We start from the raw sequence: 13,887 nt of genomic DNA, 5'->3' as shown, positions 1-13,887 counted from the left end.
GAAAGAGATTATCATGGATAGATAACAATATACATTGCCACAGAAGAATTAAGATATCAACAAGTCATCAAATGCTCTTCTCCTGTACCATATGAGCACTATATGCCAGTGAAAGATAAGCTGGCTATGACAAACTGTCAACGCAATAGCACCACTGCAAATACTTATTTAAGTTGATATAGGACTAGTAATTTTTTTTTTTTTTACTGAAAAGTTAAATAAATCATTGAGCCCACCGTTGAGGCAATTAGGTGGACAGAAGTGACTATAGGTGCCTGAAAAAAACATACCACTGGAAATATGCCAATTTACACCCATCTGAGAATCTGGCGCTCTTTATGCAGCGGCTCCTCATCTATTACGGCTTTGTCTACTGTGACATCTTTGGCAACAGTCTGAATTGTAATTTATATAATAATCCTTAATCCAAATACTAGGAGGGTCAAGACTAGAGCAGTGATTTATAAACACATTATGATGCATATGCATTTGAACCTACTGTAAGGGCTCCCTCATTTTTATAAAACTCTTGGAAATGCTTACTTGGGGAAAAAATGATATCCCATTTGGCTTTATTCCATTAATCTAATATGCATCCCAGTCAATGTTGATTTTATAGTGTAATTAAAATGGTTTTGCCATACCTGAGGCAATCTACAGCTTTATATATAGAATGGATTAATTTAACTGAACAGTCAGACTCATAGTGAACTCCCAGAATACAGCATAACCCAAACCTTAAAACTGAACAGCATTTCAGGTCCAAGTTCTGCAGCAAAGAGAAGGACATTTTGCACCAGGTCTAATTAAATTCTGGAGCCAGAATAAACTCTCGCTACCTACAATTCTTTATAGATGAATTTCATTGTTACCACAAAAGCACAGAATGCTTTTTATAAACCTTTGTTTCCTTAGATTTCTTCTCCCCTTTGGTCAGGAATAAAAGCAGTCATCTCATCTTTTATACCAGTTGCCATAAAAAGTATGTGGGGGGATGGGGAAGAACTGACATTTCAAATGAAAGATAATGCTGAGTCTCTCCTTACTTATTTATTTTGGCAGGTAATTGCAGATGCCATTCACTCCATTCATGTGCTGTTCTCTGCACTGGTGACAAAAAAAAATTCAATAGAAAAGCAAATTTAAATGAATATTTCTTCCTCCATCTTTCTAAATAGTCCCCCCTCTATTGATCCTATGCTTTTTTTGTTGCTACCCTTATTAGTGATGTAGTGGAATAGGATTGTGAGGGACCTCAGCAGAATGAAAGGATGTTGTCAAGCATATGTCAGGTCAGATTGGACTCTGAAGAAAGGATCAAACAGCCTCTTTTCAAAGTGATTGATGCCTACAGCTTTAAGTTAATCATTTTGTTCATTGCTATCTGGTACATTGCAGAATGAAACCTCCAATTCTGCTCTTATCACTCTTGCTCAAGTGAATTGTCCAGATTTCCACCTGGTTTGGGCCATTACAGGTCACCACGATTAAAGAGAACCCGTGCCCTATCCCATCCCAAAGCTGAATGTGCTGGGAGCACCCAAAAGTAATGGCATTACTCTGATGTTTTCAGACTTGGAATCTGGGCACAATTTAACAACCAGGATTTTGGTGGTCTGATTTTCAAAAGTGCCAAAAAGTTGCTTGGGGTTCTCTCAAAAAAAATCAGAGAACATACGGAGACACCTAAATATGGATTGTAGACACTAAAGTTAAGTACCAAAGTTTAAAAGTCTTGGCCTGCTTGGTTTCATTTACATAATATGGGGACTTTAAAAAAAGTGACAGCATATTATTATTTGTTTCCATTTTGATTCACTGAGACCTGCCATTGACAAATGATTCTGAAAATAAATGAACACAGTTCAATTGCAGGAAGCTAGGGTGTCATTTTTAATCAATAATGATCAAGGCTCAAGACAGATTCTGAAGACTAATGACTGGTAGGGAACAGTTAATCACATCAAGCCATTTCTCCAAATGGATTGCTAAACTCAGAATATAACCTGAATCCTCACTCATTATGGCTACTTGAAACATTAAAAAACAACCAAGAAAAACATTTGGGTAGGTATTTTACAGATTATACACTAGGTTTGTATAAAGGTTGTCCATTGCGGAGGTATCTGTAGATTTGTGTTTCATGTCATGGACCTAGTAGTACAGGGCATTTCTGGACAATCACAGTCTGGCACATTACCCATTGAAGATTCATCAATCTTTTCCCAGAGTTTCATTTAGTTTATAGCATAGCAGGTCACACTGAAAAAGTTATGGAGATAAATCTGACTATTCAGCATTCTGAAGAGGAACCTCTTCATAAAGTTCACACTTGATGTATTCCAATAAGCTTTTTGTTTCTGTTTATTTTATAACCTTATTGTACAGCAGGCAGCCTGGTTGTTTGTTCTAATCATTTGTTTCAATGACCTTCACCTTTATTGATTTGTTTCTTTTTTCCTATGTTTAATGTTGTCCATGAGATTAAAGTCATTTTTCTCCAACAGTAGCTGGTTAACATTAGCTTTGCTTTTAAGAGGAATAAACTATTTTAATTAGTAAAAATTGATTTGTCGCCATAGAGAATATGTTTTTAAGTAAATAAAAACTATTTGCAGAGCAATGAACTATACACAGGCTTCCAGCTCTGTGACACAAGCAAAGACAACGTATTTAAAAATATAAAAATGGGACATAAGAAGGAAATAAATAAAAGACAACATGGCTCATGGCATATTTATGAGTGTTATCAAATACAACAAATTTGAAGAATAAGGTACACAGAATCTTATTTTTCCTTCCCAGATGTTATTTTAATCAAGTTTACTGTTGCAATTGATGGAGAATCATATTATGTGAAGTAATTTTCCCAACAGACACAGGAATATAACTCAGCATTTTGAAAGAGTAGCAGGTGAGATTATAAATCAAAGACTGAATTTACTGCAAGAATCTAATAAACTGGAGCCCGTTTTCCTTAACAATTTATAGTTCTTATTTGATTATACAGCTTCTTTGTTTAGTTCTGGTATGGGATTAAATCCCTGTCCCTCCCTCCCCACCCCCCCACCCTGCTTTTTTTTTTTCCTAACAAAACTCTTTCTTTAAAATCTATGCTTCACCTTCAATCGCTATATTTCAATAGTCAGGGAACTTTGGCTATTTAGCATATGCCAAGTAACACTGACTGCCTTTCCATATTTACACATGTACACATCAGGTTCTGTCATCACTATACCTCACTTCAAGGTATAGTAAGTAACTGGAGACAAGCGGCATTAATAGCTTGATCCAAAGCCTGCTGCAGTAAATGGAAAGGCTCCCAATTAACCTCAAAAGACATTGAACCAGACCTCATATTCCTTTCTCAACAGCCGGCATTTCAATTCATGGTCTCAGACTCCACCTTCATAATAAATATATTACACCCAACTTAACTCTATTCTATAATATTAAAATGAAGCGATAAGAAATATCTTCTAAAGATTCTCTGTTGTATCCTATATAAAATGTAAAGGTCTCTACTTCAAAATTATTCAAGTTGAAAACAAGTTCCAGCAAAGTCTCCAATAATGATTTTTTCCTTCCCTCATTCCCTTTTTCAAATATTTTGACTACTGCCATTAACTTGACATTACCACAATATAATAACTATTGGAAAGAGAGAGACATTTGTGCATGAATTATCCATTTGTCTTATAAATATTTGAAACACTTACTGCTTTCTGTTTAAATGTTACAGAATTACTGGAATCCAAAGCAAATAGTAACTCTTCAGTCACCACTTCCTGTTTGTAAGAGAAACCCAACCTATACGAGCTTGCAGTTCATATATCTGTTGTCTGGCGTCTCCCTTTAGTGTATTACAATGGCTCCCTTCACTATTGCTTTGATTTTGTCCTTGGGAGTTTCCTGTAATTTTTCTGTAACTGAACAATGAAAATTCATCAATATTATTGCTATGCTAACAAAAAAGATAAACAAGGTAAAAAATGTATGCTTCAGAATGCAAGTTTCAGACCATCCTATAACATACACTTACACTATTTGGTACATTTGTTGTCAGACAAGTGAATTTTATTTACTCTGGAAGCCCCTGTTTAAAGGTGTTAAACTCAAAGGATGTGTTAAACTTAAGGGATGTATTAAAATAGAGCCATGGCATTCTCTTATTAAGAATAAAAGTTTCTCTTTGCTTTGCCATGCCCTTACATTGTCTTAAGGTATGAGCAAGATAAACCCCTCTCCCCCCACCAAACAAAATACCTACATATGAGATATATCCCCTATAAAACATTATTTCAAGATAATATAAAGGTCACACATCCAGGTCAAGAAAGTCACAATTAAGGATGTACATTTAATTTTGTGCCTCTTTATACATATGCACAAAACATTTTTCATTTATACATTCTTTAATTATAATATCACATTACATCTGTCAGATTGGAACAAAAGGGCGCTTGTACACATGACGGGGGTTTAGTTCCCTAAATTGAAACAGTGCATTTTTAATTGTGATGATTAAAAACCCACTATTTCAATTTAGGGGCTTCTGTCACTGTTAGGGGCACGTTCCTTCTTATTTTTTGCAAAGCCTGCTTGCCTCTCCTGTGGCTGGGGTGAGTTGCCAGTGGGCTGAGCAGACCCTGAGCTGCAGGGGCCCTGGTTCTTCCCACTACAGTGGTGGCATCCCCCAGGGCCACCTGGGTGGGCTGCTAGCAGGCCGGGGACTGCCCCAGCTCAGAGGCATCCAATTCAACACTTCCCCGAGCCCACCCGGGTTTCCAGCACTCCATGCACCATCCCTGCTGCTTTCTCCCACTGCTAGTACACTCAGCTGCCTTTTGTGCAGTTTTCCAGCACTGTCCCAGGGACCAGCCAGCTCATTCCTGGGCAGCCCCAGATGGCAGAAAGGCAGTGGGGACAGTGGGGTGCTGCTTCCCAAGAAGGTTTGGGGAAGAGATGGATCTGGTGGGTGCTGCCTCTGAGCTGGGACAGCATCCAGCCCACTAGCAGCACACCCAGGTGGCCGTGGTGGGCACCACTGCCATGGAGGGAAGGACTGGGGCCCCCCGCAGCTCAGTGGCCACTCAGCCTGCTGACAACTTGCATGGGAAGGCTGTGAGGGGCCCGATACTGTTTTGTTAGGGTTTTTTGGCAGAGTCTGCCTGCAGCCAAGGGGTGAGCTGCAGGGGGCCCCAGTCCTTCCCTCCACAGTGGTTGCATCCCCTGTGGCCACTTGGGTGAGCTGCTAGTGGGATGGATGCTGCCCCAGCTTGGAGGCAGCACCTGCCAGATCCAACTCTTCCCCGAGCCCGCCCAGGAAGCAGCACCTCGTTCACTGTCCCTGCTGCCTTCCTGCCACTTGGGATCACCCGGGAACAGGTTGCTTTGTCCCTGGGGCAGCACAGGGAAGTGGCAGGAGGGCAGCTGGGTTTGCCGGTGGCTGGAGAAGGCAGCAGGGATGGTGCACGGTGCATTGGAAGTGCAAGCGGGCTTGGGGAAGCATTGGATCGGGTGCCAATGGGGAAGCATCTACCCAGCTAGCAACCCACCTGGGCAGCCCTGGGGGTTGCTACTGCTGCAGAGAGAAGGACTGGGACACCCCGCAGCTCAGGGGCCACTTGACCTGCCAGCGGCTCATCCCCCAACTGCAGGAGAAGTGGACAGCCTCCACAGGAAGAAGAAAAAGAATCAAGCCCCTCGCCACTTCTGCTTTCAGCCCTCCTCTCCCATGACCAGAGGGCGAGCTGTAACATTAAAGGCTGCGATGTTACAAGTAGATAGAGGCTGCAATGCCACAAGCGCATGTTGTTTAGTTTGCAATGTAACAAACTCATTTAAATCATAAGAAAACCCTGTACGTGTAAAGTGTGATGTAATTAAACTTCAAACATGGACAATTTTTGTCACGTGTACAACTGCCCAAAGGGTCTGTTGGGTAATTGTTTCCAGTCTGCTGCAACTGCAGGCAAACATGTCATATATATGTCCCACATAGCTCTATGAAGCTCCATCTTAGAAGCAGTTAGCGACTTTTTTGACCCCAGCAGTTCTGTTACAATGCTGTTCTGGCACCTTGTACTTCGGGTGGTTACAAAACCTTCTAATTTCTAGGTTTTTTTCTTTCTCTGGTTTTTATGCCCCCCCCGCCCCCCCCAACACGTGCGCGCGCACACACACACACACACACGTGCACGCATTTCTACACAGTGTTCATATCACTTCCCAACCTGTCCTGTGCTAAGCTTAACAAGTCAAACTCTTCTAGTCTGCTTTCCTGAGACAGGTGATCGCCACCCCCTGGATCACATTAGGGGCCTTATTCTACACCAATTCCATGTTGAGTTCATTTTCCTTGAACACAGGTGACTAGAACTGCACACAGTATCCCGGAACAGTTCTCATCACGGCATTACACAAAAGAAGCAATACTTCCCTATCGCTACTGAACATCTCTTATCTGATACATCCTCAGATACAATATCATGCATTCTTGCTGTGTTGCATGCTATTGTGCAAGCAGAACTGAGACAGTTACAGCAGTTTATCTGAAAATGACACAGTAAGCAGCATACTACATCTTAAGTGTCACCATTTCATAGACAGTAGTGCCAGTAGATGACAGTTGACCCTCCAGCATGTCACAGGACATTACGTTAAATGTATATCAAGCACAAAGGTTTTAAGTTAGGCCAAATATTTTAGTCCTTAAAAACTAAAACACGTCAGAGGCAAAGAAATGGGACCAAGTCACCAGTTCTACTAAAGGGCCAGAAGCATTGCAAAGTGTTTCAGAATGCAACAGTGATATGAAAAAAAAAAAGATAAATACTCAAAACACAAGTCAAAGGAATTCTAAGTTGAAGACTACTCATTCACTACGTGTCACCTAAATGACACCAAATCATGCCCATAGGTCACAAATGAAGTGGCTATTTATGAAGTTGCAGAGATGCTAATGGACTAGCTGCATCTAGAAATGAAAAGAGTATGGCAGAGGGCACAGCAGGGAATGGAGCAGGAACAAAAGGCTAGATGACGAGATCAAGACAATATTTTTGTAAGAGAGTTAAGCTGTTTCCATCAGTTTTGCTGCAGAAATAAACATAGGAATAATTTCCTTTCACAGCTTGCTTTAAAAGTAATTAATATCTTTTTACAACAAATATGCCCCTCTATCTCAGTCCCAGAGTAAAAAATTGTAAATGCCTGGAGCAACACTGTCTAAAAGCTGATGAAAGGAGGCAGTCAAAAATACATTTTTTCTGGCATTGCAAAGTGTAAACAAGAAGCTGAAGGAAGTAAAGCAGCAGTTGAGAGAAATAAAGCACGGTGCCTTGCACAGTGAAAGCCAAATCTTGATTGCAAAGTCTAAATTTCACTAACAGCACATATAAATGCTTTGCAATTGTGCTGATACAGTGTTTTGAATTAGATAAGAATCTTTGCTAGTGTATTTCGTGTGAGGTGATAACTCAGAGAACTAGAAAAGCCTATAAGATAAACACAATTTTGCAATACACCGTCCTTCAGTTGACAAATGCTCACATATGTAGCATAATGTCACTTTGGTAAAATGTAGGCCTAAGTTATATAATAGATCCATATGTTTGCAATTCAGTGCTCATATAAATGTGAAACTAGTGGCATTGGCTAATGCAGGTCAAAGCTCCAGCAAGGAAATTGCCGGCTTTCCTCCCTTTCAGTCAGGATCCATTTCACTGTTGTTACTATAGCACAGGGTAGGGAATACCAGATGTGTCATTCTGTCTTCCAATGCACCGTGCACCATCCCTGCTGCCTTCTCCAGCCACCGGCAAACCCAGCTGCCCTCCTGCCACTTCCCTGTGCTGCCCCAGGGACAAAGCAACCTGTTCCCGGGTGATCCCAAGTGGCAGGAAGGCAGCAGGGACAATTAGCAAGCTAATTGAAAATATGAAGTATTGTGGGGAGGGGACACTAAGAAATATTTTGCATGAAAATATTTAATCAAAATTTGACAGATGAAAAGAAAGTACAACCAGCTATCTCTCTAGTGTGGAGAATGATTTGTGATGTACTTGAATCCACAATGCCACTTTGAAGTTTATGAACATACAAGACAAAAGTAAGACATCAAGCATTCAGCAAAATTTTACAGACTAGAATGACAGATATCAGGATGATGCTAAGGGCCTAGTAAAGCATTATGTTTCATCCTTTCCTTTCTTACCTTTCCTTGGATATTCATGTCTTTGTCTCTTAGACCAGCAGCTTGACTACACATGTGACACAGTTCATCCATCTGCTCAAGTTTATATACAGATCAGCGTCCTAAACAAAAACATATGATATGAATGAATAAAAAAAAAAAGAAAATGTCAATTTATACATGATGAGCAATAAAGGCCAGCTTTTCTGCTGGTTTAATTAGACCTCAGTGCAGCTATATTCATTTATACATCTTTGAAGGACTTCCACCATAGCTTACTACCATGAAAAGGTCACAGAAGCCCCATGTTAGTTTGAGCCATAGAAACTATTGTAACAATTGCATCATGATGTGAACCTATTTCATTCATCAAGTTAGAGCAACTTTAGACAGGCCAATAGGCATTTCTACCAGCAGACAGATTTGATCACACATGGCAGCAAAGATAAGCTAATAATAGTACAGATTCATATTACTATATCATGGAGCAGGTATACAGGACCCAAGATAGGGGTTTTCAAAGGGACCTAATGAGGTCAACTCAGGCACCAAACTGCCTCTATATTTCAAAGTTATTTGAAAATCTAATTCCCTTAGGCACCTTTACATTTTAAACTAGGTTGAGATTTTTTTGGTGTTTAAATTTGATATATTACTAAAAAGTCTGATTTTCAGAGAGTGGGTGCATAGCATTTTATGAAAAATCCAGGCCTCCTAAAGTGTCTCATGCTTGCCACTTCACAGACCTGAACATGGAGAGAGCTGAAAGTATGATTCTCTTTTGAAAATTAATCCACATATATTTTGAGGGAAATGCATCATATAATACTTCCAACATCTATAACAAAAATGAGATGTTTCCTTATGTATTGTTTCTTATTGTCATCTCTTAAGAAATCTTGAATTAATTTCCAGTGCATGTGGAATATTCCAGTGGGGTCAAACCATAACCATGTAGAAAATAAAACCAGACTGGATTATATGTGTCCTACCCTTGTTTGTATTACAAAATTTATCACCAAAATGAGATTTTAATGCCAACTCAGACCTGCTTAATCTGTGCTTAGTTTATCCATATGTCTGGCGAGCTGACAGACTTAAGGGGTATCTAATCTGAACAGCGTTATGTACTGCTGATTTATTCATCTTAATTTTCTTTTAATTCGAGTAAAAAATGACCTTGCCAACTGATTCAGATGAATCAGGTGTGACCGGTCTTCTTTGAAAGTTAGGAATAAAAATTGCCACCTTAAACTTTTGGTGTTCTGTAACTGAATTCACTGGCCTTTGTTACTGTCTACTTAAAGGCACAGAAACCTATAGGGAAAAGGAGGAATATATGGACAATCAAAACACAGAATGCTGAAAAGATCACACTATATGTATATATTTCCCCTCCTGGGACAGACACACACACACACAAAATTATGCATGTAGTACAGTTTGGGGACTACATCCTATGGTTGTGACAATGCAGAAGGTTTGCCTGAACTTTATATTTTAACAATGTAAGTTGGTTACAGCATTATACTGACAATGGAAATCAGAAGACTACTGATCTCATAGTGGTATGTAATGCCCAGACAGTAACTCCTCCACACAGACTTTTTGAGTAGATCTATATACAGGCAGTCCTTGACTTTCAATGTTTCAAGTTACAATGTTTTGTACTTACAACATTTATAAATTGAAACCCTGTTTCAACTTTCTGATGTCAGTTTTGACTTTACAACGCTTGATCCAATGCCACACCACACCGGTGAACAAGTTCAGTGCATCGCTCATCTCCCTGGAGAACATCTGTCCAAACTTCCTTGGACACCTTCTTTAAGAAAGCAGCCAAGACTCCAGAAAAACCTGCAGCCAAGACTCCTGAGAAAACTCCAGCCAAGAACCCTTCAAAAAGTTCAGTAAAGTCACCTCAAAGAAGTCCTTCCAAATCAATATGATTACTATTTACAATATAAATACATTAATGTAGCTATATTATGCATATATAATTGACTGTCTCCAAAATTCTGGGTTATTTTTGGTGAAAATAGGGTATTAAACCTTGGTTCAGGAACCAATCCCCCATTTATAACATCATTTCCTATGGGAAAATCGGTTCCAAGGTACAACGTTTCAACTTAAGACATGGTCTTCAGGAACCAATTGTGTCACAAGTCCGAGGACTGCCTGTATAGCCTTCTCCATGAGCAACCTTGTTTGTACACATATACAACAAATCTGTACATATGAAGTACTGCATTTTATAAGCATTGCATAAATTTAGTTTGCTCACATGCATACAAACACCCCTCAAAAGTAGTCAATAAACATTAACCCCATTTTACAAATGGGAATATAGAACAGAGAGATTAGCAGACAATAAACCAGTTATAGAGCAAATCAAACACAATTAGAATATAGTTCCCCCATGCTGTCAGTCCCATGCCTAACCCTCTAAATGAAGCTAATTGCCAGGCAAATTATTAAGCATTGCGTAAGTTAAGTTTTCCTATACCAACTCTGCACTCCAGCAGTCCAACTGCAGTAAAAAGGAAAGAGGAGAATAAAGGAGAGCTATCAGTCTATCATCTGTTCAGTTTACAGAAAAGATATATACTAAATGATACTTAGGCCCTTTGACCATGCAGGCCTTTAAAGTGGCTTAAATGTCCTTTTGCACCACTTTAATGGCATTGCTGTCTCCATGTTCAGCATCATATTCCACTTTAAATGACTTTGTAACATAGCAAGATAAAACCCCTCCGAGGGGTTTTAGTTTGCTACCTAACAAAGTTCAATGGTGTATGGGGCATTGGAAACCAATGTGCTCAGAGAAGCTTGGGCTTGGCAGGCTTCCAGCACGCCGTGCACCGTCCCTGCTTCCTTCTCCCACTGCCAGCACACCCAGGCACCTCCTGCCGCCTCCTGCTGCCTTTGCCCCAGGGGTCCCAGGCAGTGGGAAGATAGAGGGGACGATGCAGGGGTACTGGAGCTTATCTGCCTCTCCCATGCCAGGGGGAAGAGCTGCCAGTGGACTAAGCAGTCCCTGAGCTGTGGGAGACCCCAGTGCTTCCCTCCGCAGTGGTGGTGCCCCTCAGGTGGCACACGCCTGCTGGCACCTGGCCTGGGAGGTCCCGGGGGGCACCGCAGCTGCGGAGGTAAGCACCGAGCCCTGTGCACCTCTGGGGCTGTGCGACCAGGCAGCAGCCAGTTCGGGCAGGCTCATTGAAGAAAAAAAGAAGTGTCTGTTTCAGTCTAGGGAGAACTAAACCCCCATGGCATGTACAAGCACCCTTAGATAGCATCACATGCATTGTTACTGCCGCAGTGCTCATTCCCATTTTCTTCCTGTTCAGTCTTCCTCCAGAAAAGCTGGAGCTCAAACATGTACAGACAAATTCATCTCTAGTGTGAGTGCAACAAAGCCATGGGCCATTCAAAACAAGTCTAAAATCAATGCAACAAACCTCAGCTTACCCAGCTGCAAAAGAAGGATATGCAACACTTACATAATTCATAAGAATATTATCATGCTTAATTAGTTCAATCTCTGCCTAATTAAATGTTTACAGAATATTATTAACATCAGTCACTGGAAAGATTGGACTAGAACTCAAAAGTCTCTTCCCCAGCTTTACTCCTCAGCTCCCTGTCTTCCCTGTTTGCAGAGTTTCAGCACACTGAACCAGCTGGATATAAGCTTCCCAAACTGCCCATAAGTGCCACACACGCTTTCAAAATGCCATATGGCTCAGCTGCTCCAACCCAGGCTTGCTGAGTCCTGCATCAGAACAGCAGCTGCATTATTCAGTGTTCAAAAACTGCTCATGAATGTTACACGAGCCTCCAGAAACTTGTGTCTGTTTGATAGAGGTTTGCAAGCTCTGAAAGGGCCTGATCCTTCTCTCTGTGAAGTCAAAGGACTTTTTGGTTATGGATTTCAATGGAATCAAGATCAAGCCTTAAGAACCAATAGGAAGACCGTTCATAGCCTTATATCTATCGTGAAGTAACCAAAGGCAGAAGTCTCAGCCAAAACCAACAGACACAAACAAAGCTGAAGTTTTTCTAGGCCAACCCATTGTACAGTACAAAGTAAGAGAATTTTCAACTGATGCACCTCACAATTTGAACTTTCATTTCCCCCAAATCCCTTCTCCAATTTGTTTAAAACATTCTGGAACCTGAGGATCACGTTTGTAAAATTTAGACTGATTTACTTGAAGGGATGTGAATGATGAGCCAAAAACAAATCAGGAATGAAGCTAAATTAGCCCCACTCAGTAACATATTGAATGTGGACAGCATTACGGTAGCTTTGGAGGGACCTGATAAGGGATAGTCAACCTCTGGTACACGTGCCACAAGTGGCACAGGCAGCCTCTGCGAGCGGTGCACTACAGATCAGGGAGGGAGCAAGGACCAGAACAGCAGATAAGGCAGGAAGCACAGGTCAGGAAGCACAGAGCAGAGAAGCAGATTGGGCAAGAAGCACGAGGCAGAGAACAAAAAGCTGAGCAGCATATTGAGCAGGGAAGCTGGATGGGACTGTATGCTTCCAGTGGAAGAGGACCTTACCTTGTGGCATGGCTGCCAAAAAGATTGGCCCCCACTGGACCAGATAATCTAGCAGGGCTCCCGCATCTCTAATTTCACTGGTAAAACTGATCATTTGTCACTACTAATTAGTAGCTCTGTTTTCAATTATGAGTTGTTTCTCTCTGATATTCTTTAGTCCTTGCTATAGAACTATCAAGTACAACTAAATCAGTTTAATCTCTGTTTAGTTTATCAAAAAATTTTAATATGGGAGAGAATCAATTTTAGTGGGCAGATCAACATTGCAAAAAATTGTGCTAGGCAGCATACCCCACCCACTCAGTTGATCCACTTTTGAACAGGCCAGAAAAGTATCAAACGGTCACATTTTGTCAAGTGCTTTGCAGAAGCCCTGAAGTGCTTGTAAGTGCACTCATGAACTAATGACAGGTACATGACACATTTTAGCAGGCAGTTTACGAAGAGTAGGACTACGTGGGGAGAGTGGGTTTTCTGGGCAGTGGAGATACACCCATAGTGTGCTTGTATAGTATGACTCTCTAAAGCTGGTTTAATCCATATAAAATAGATTTCACAAACTGCTTTACAGAGGCTGAATATTACCACCACTTTTTCCATTCTGCAACATGACATTTTATATTATTAAACAAAGGTAGACGTTTCAGAGAGTTTAGCAGTGACTTGGTCCTTTCAAATATGACCTAGCTTAGTAGCATGAAAAGACTGTGCAACCTTAAGGGGTACAGATCATGTGTCATTATCAACTCAACATCTTCGCAGTCAGCCTTGACAGGACTGGACAGCCATAGCGACTAGGCTACTCAAATTCTGAGGATTGTGGTCAAGTTATGCTTGCAACAAGAAAAAAGGAAGAGCCCCGTGTATTTCACCTTTCATATTCTAGTTCTAGTAGTGGATCCAGGAATGAGGCAAGGGAGGTACGGCTAACCACACTGGCTCTGCTGCCTATGTGCAGTGAACTCTGAGCTCACTGCCTGGTCACATACCTGAGCTCCACATAAGCAGTGAGCTTTGTACCCATCACCTAATTTGAACAGGGTCTGACCAGAGTCCCTGCTTTTGTGTCCTTCCAAATCCCAGGGGCTGAGTGCTGCTTCTGTTCACCCTTCCATTCCCTC

At 41.0% G+C, this 13,887-nt stretch overlaps 1 long non-coding RNA gene across 1 annotated transcript in view; it reads right to left on the bottom strand.

The window, feature by feature from the left end:
* The window catches only part of LOC112550837, a 39,283-nt gene that overhangs the window by 12,876 nt on the left and 12,520 nt on the right, over nt 1-13,887 (bottom strand). Inside the window, exons 2-4 of the long non-coding RNA XR_003094869.1 lie at nt 8,219-8,319; nt 3,720-3,929; nt 1,047-1,107 (exon numbers count right to left, since the gene is read on the bottom strand). This is a non-coding gene — a long non-coding RNA (uncharacterized LOC112550837). The remainder of the gene's footprint in view (nt 1-1,046; nt 1,108-3,719; nt 3,930-8,218; nt 8,320-13,887) is intronic.

Source organism: Alligator sinensis, unplaced genomic scaffold, assembly GCF_000455745.1.
Source record: "Alligator sinensis unplaced genomic scaffold, ASM45574v1 scaffold141_1, whole genome shotgun sequence".
NCBI classification, from domain to species: domain Eukaryota; kingdom Metazoa; phylum Chordata; order Crocodylia; family Alligatoridae; genus Alligator; species Alligator sinensis.
This window is presented reverse-complemented; position numbering and strand designations above follow the sequence as displayed.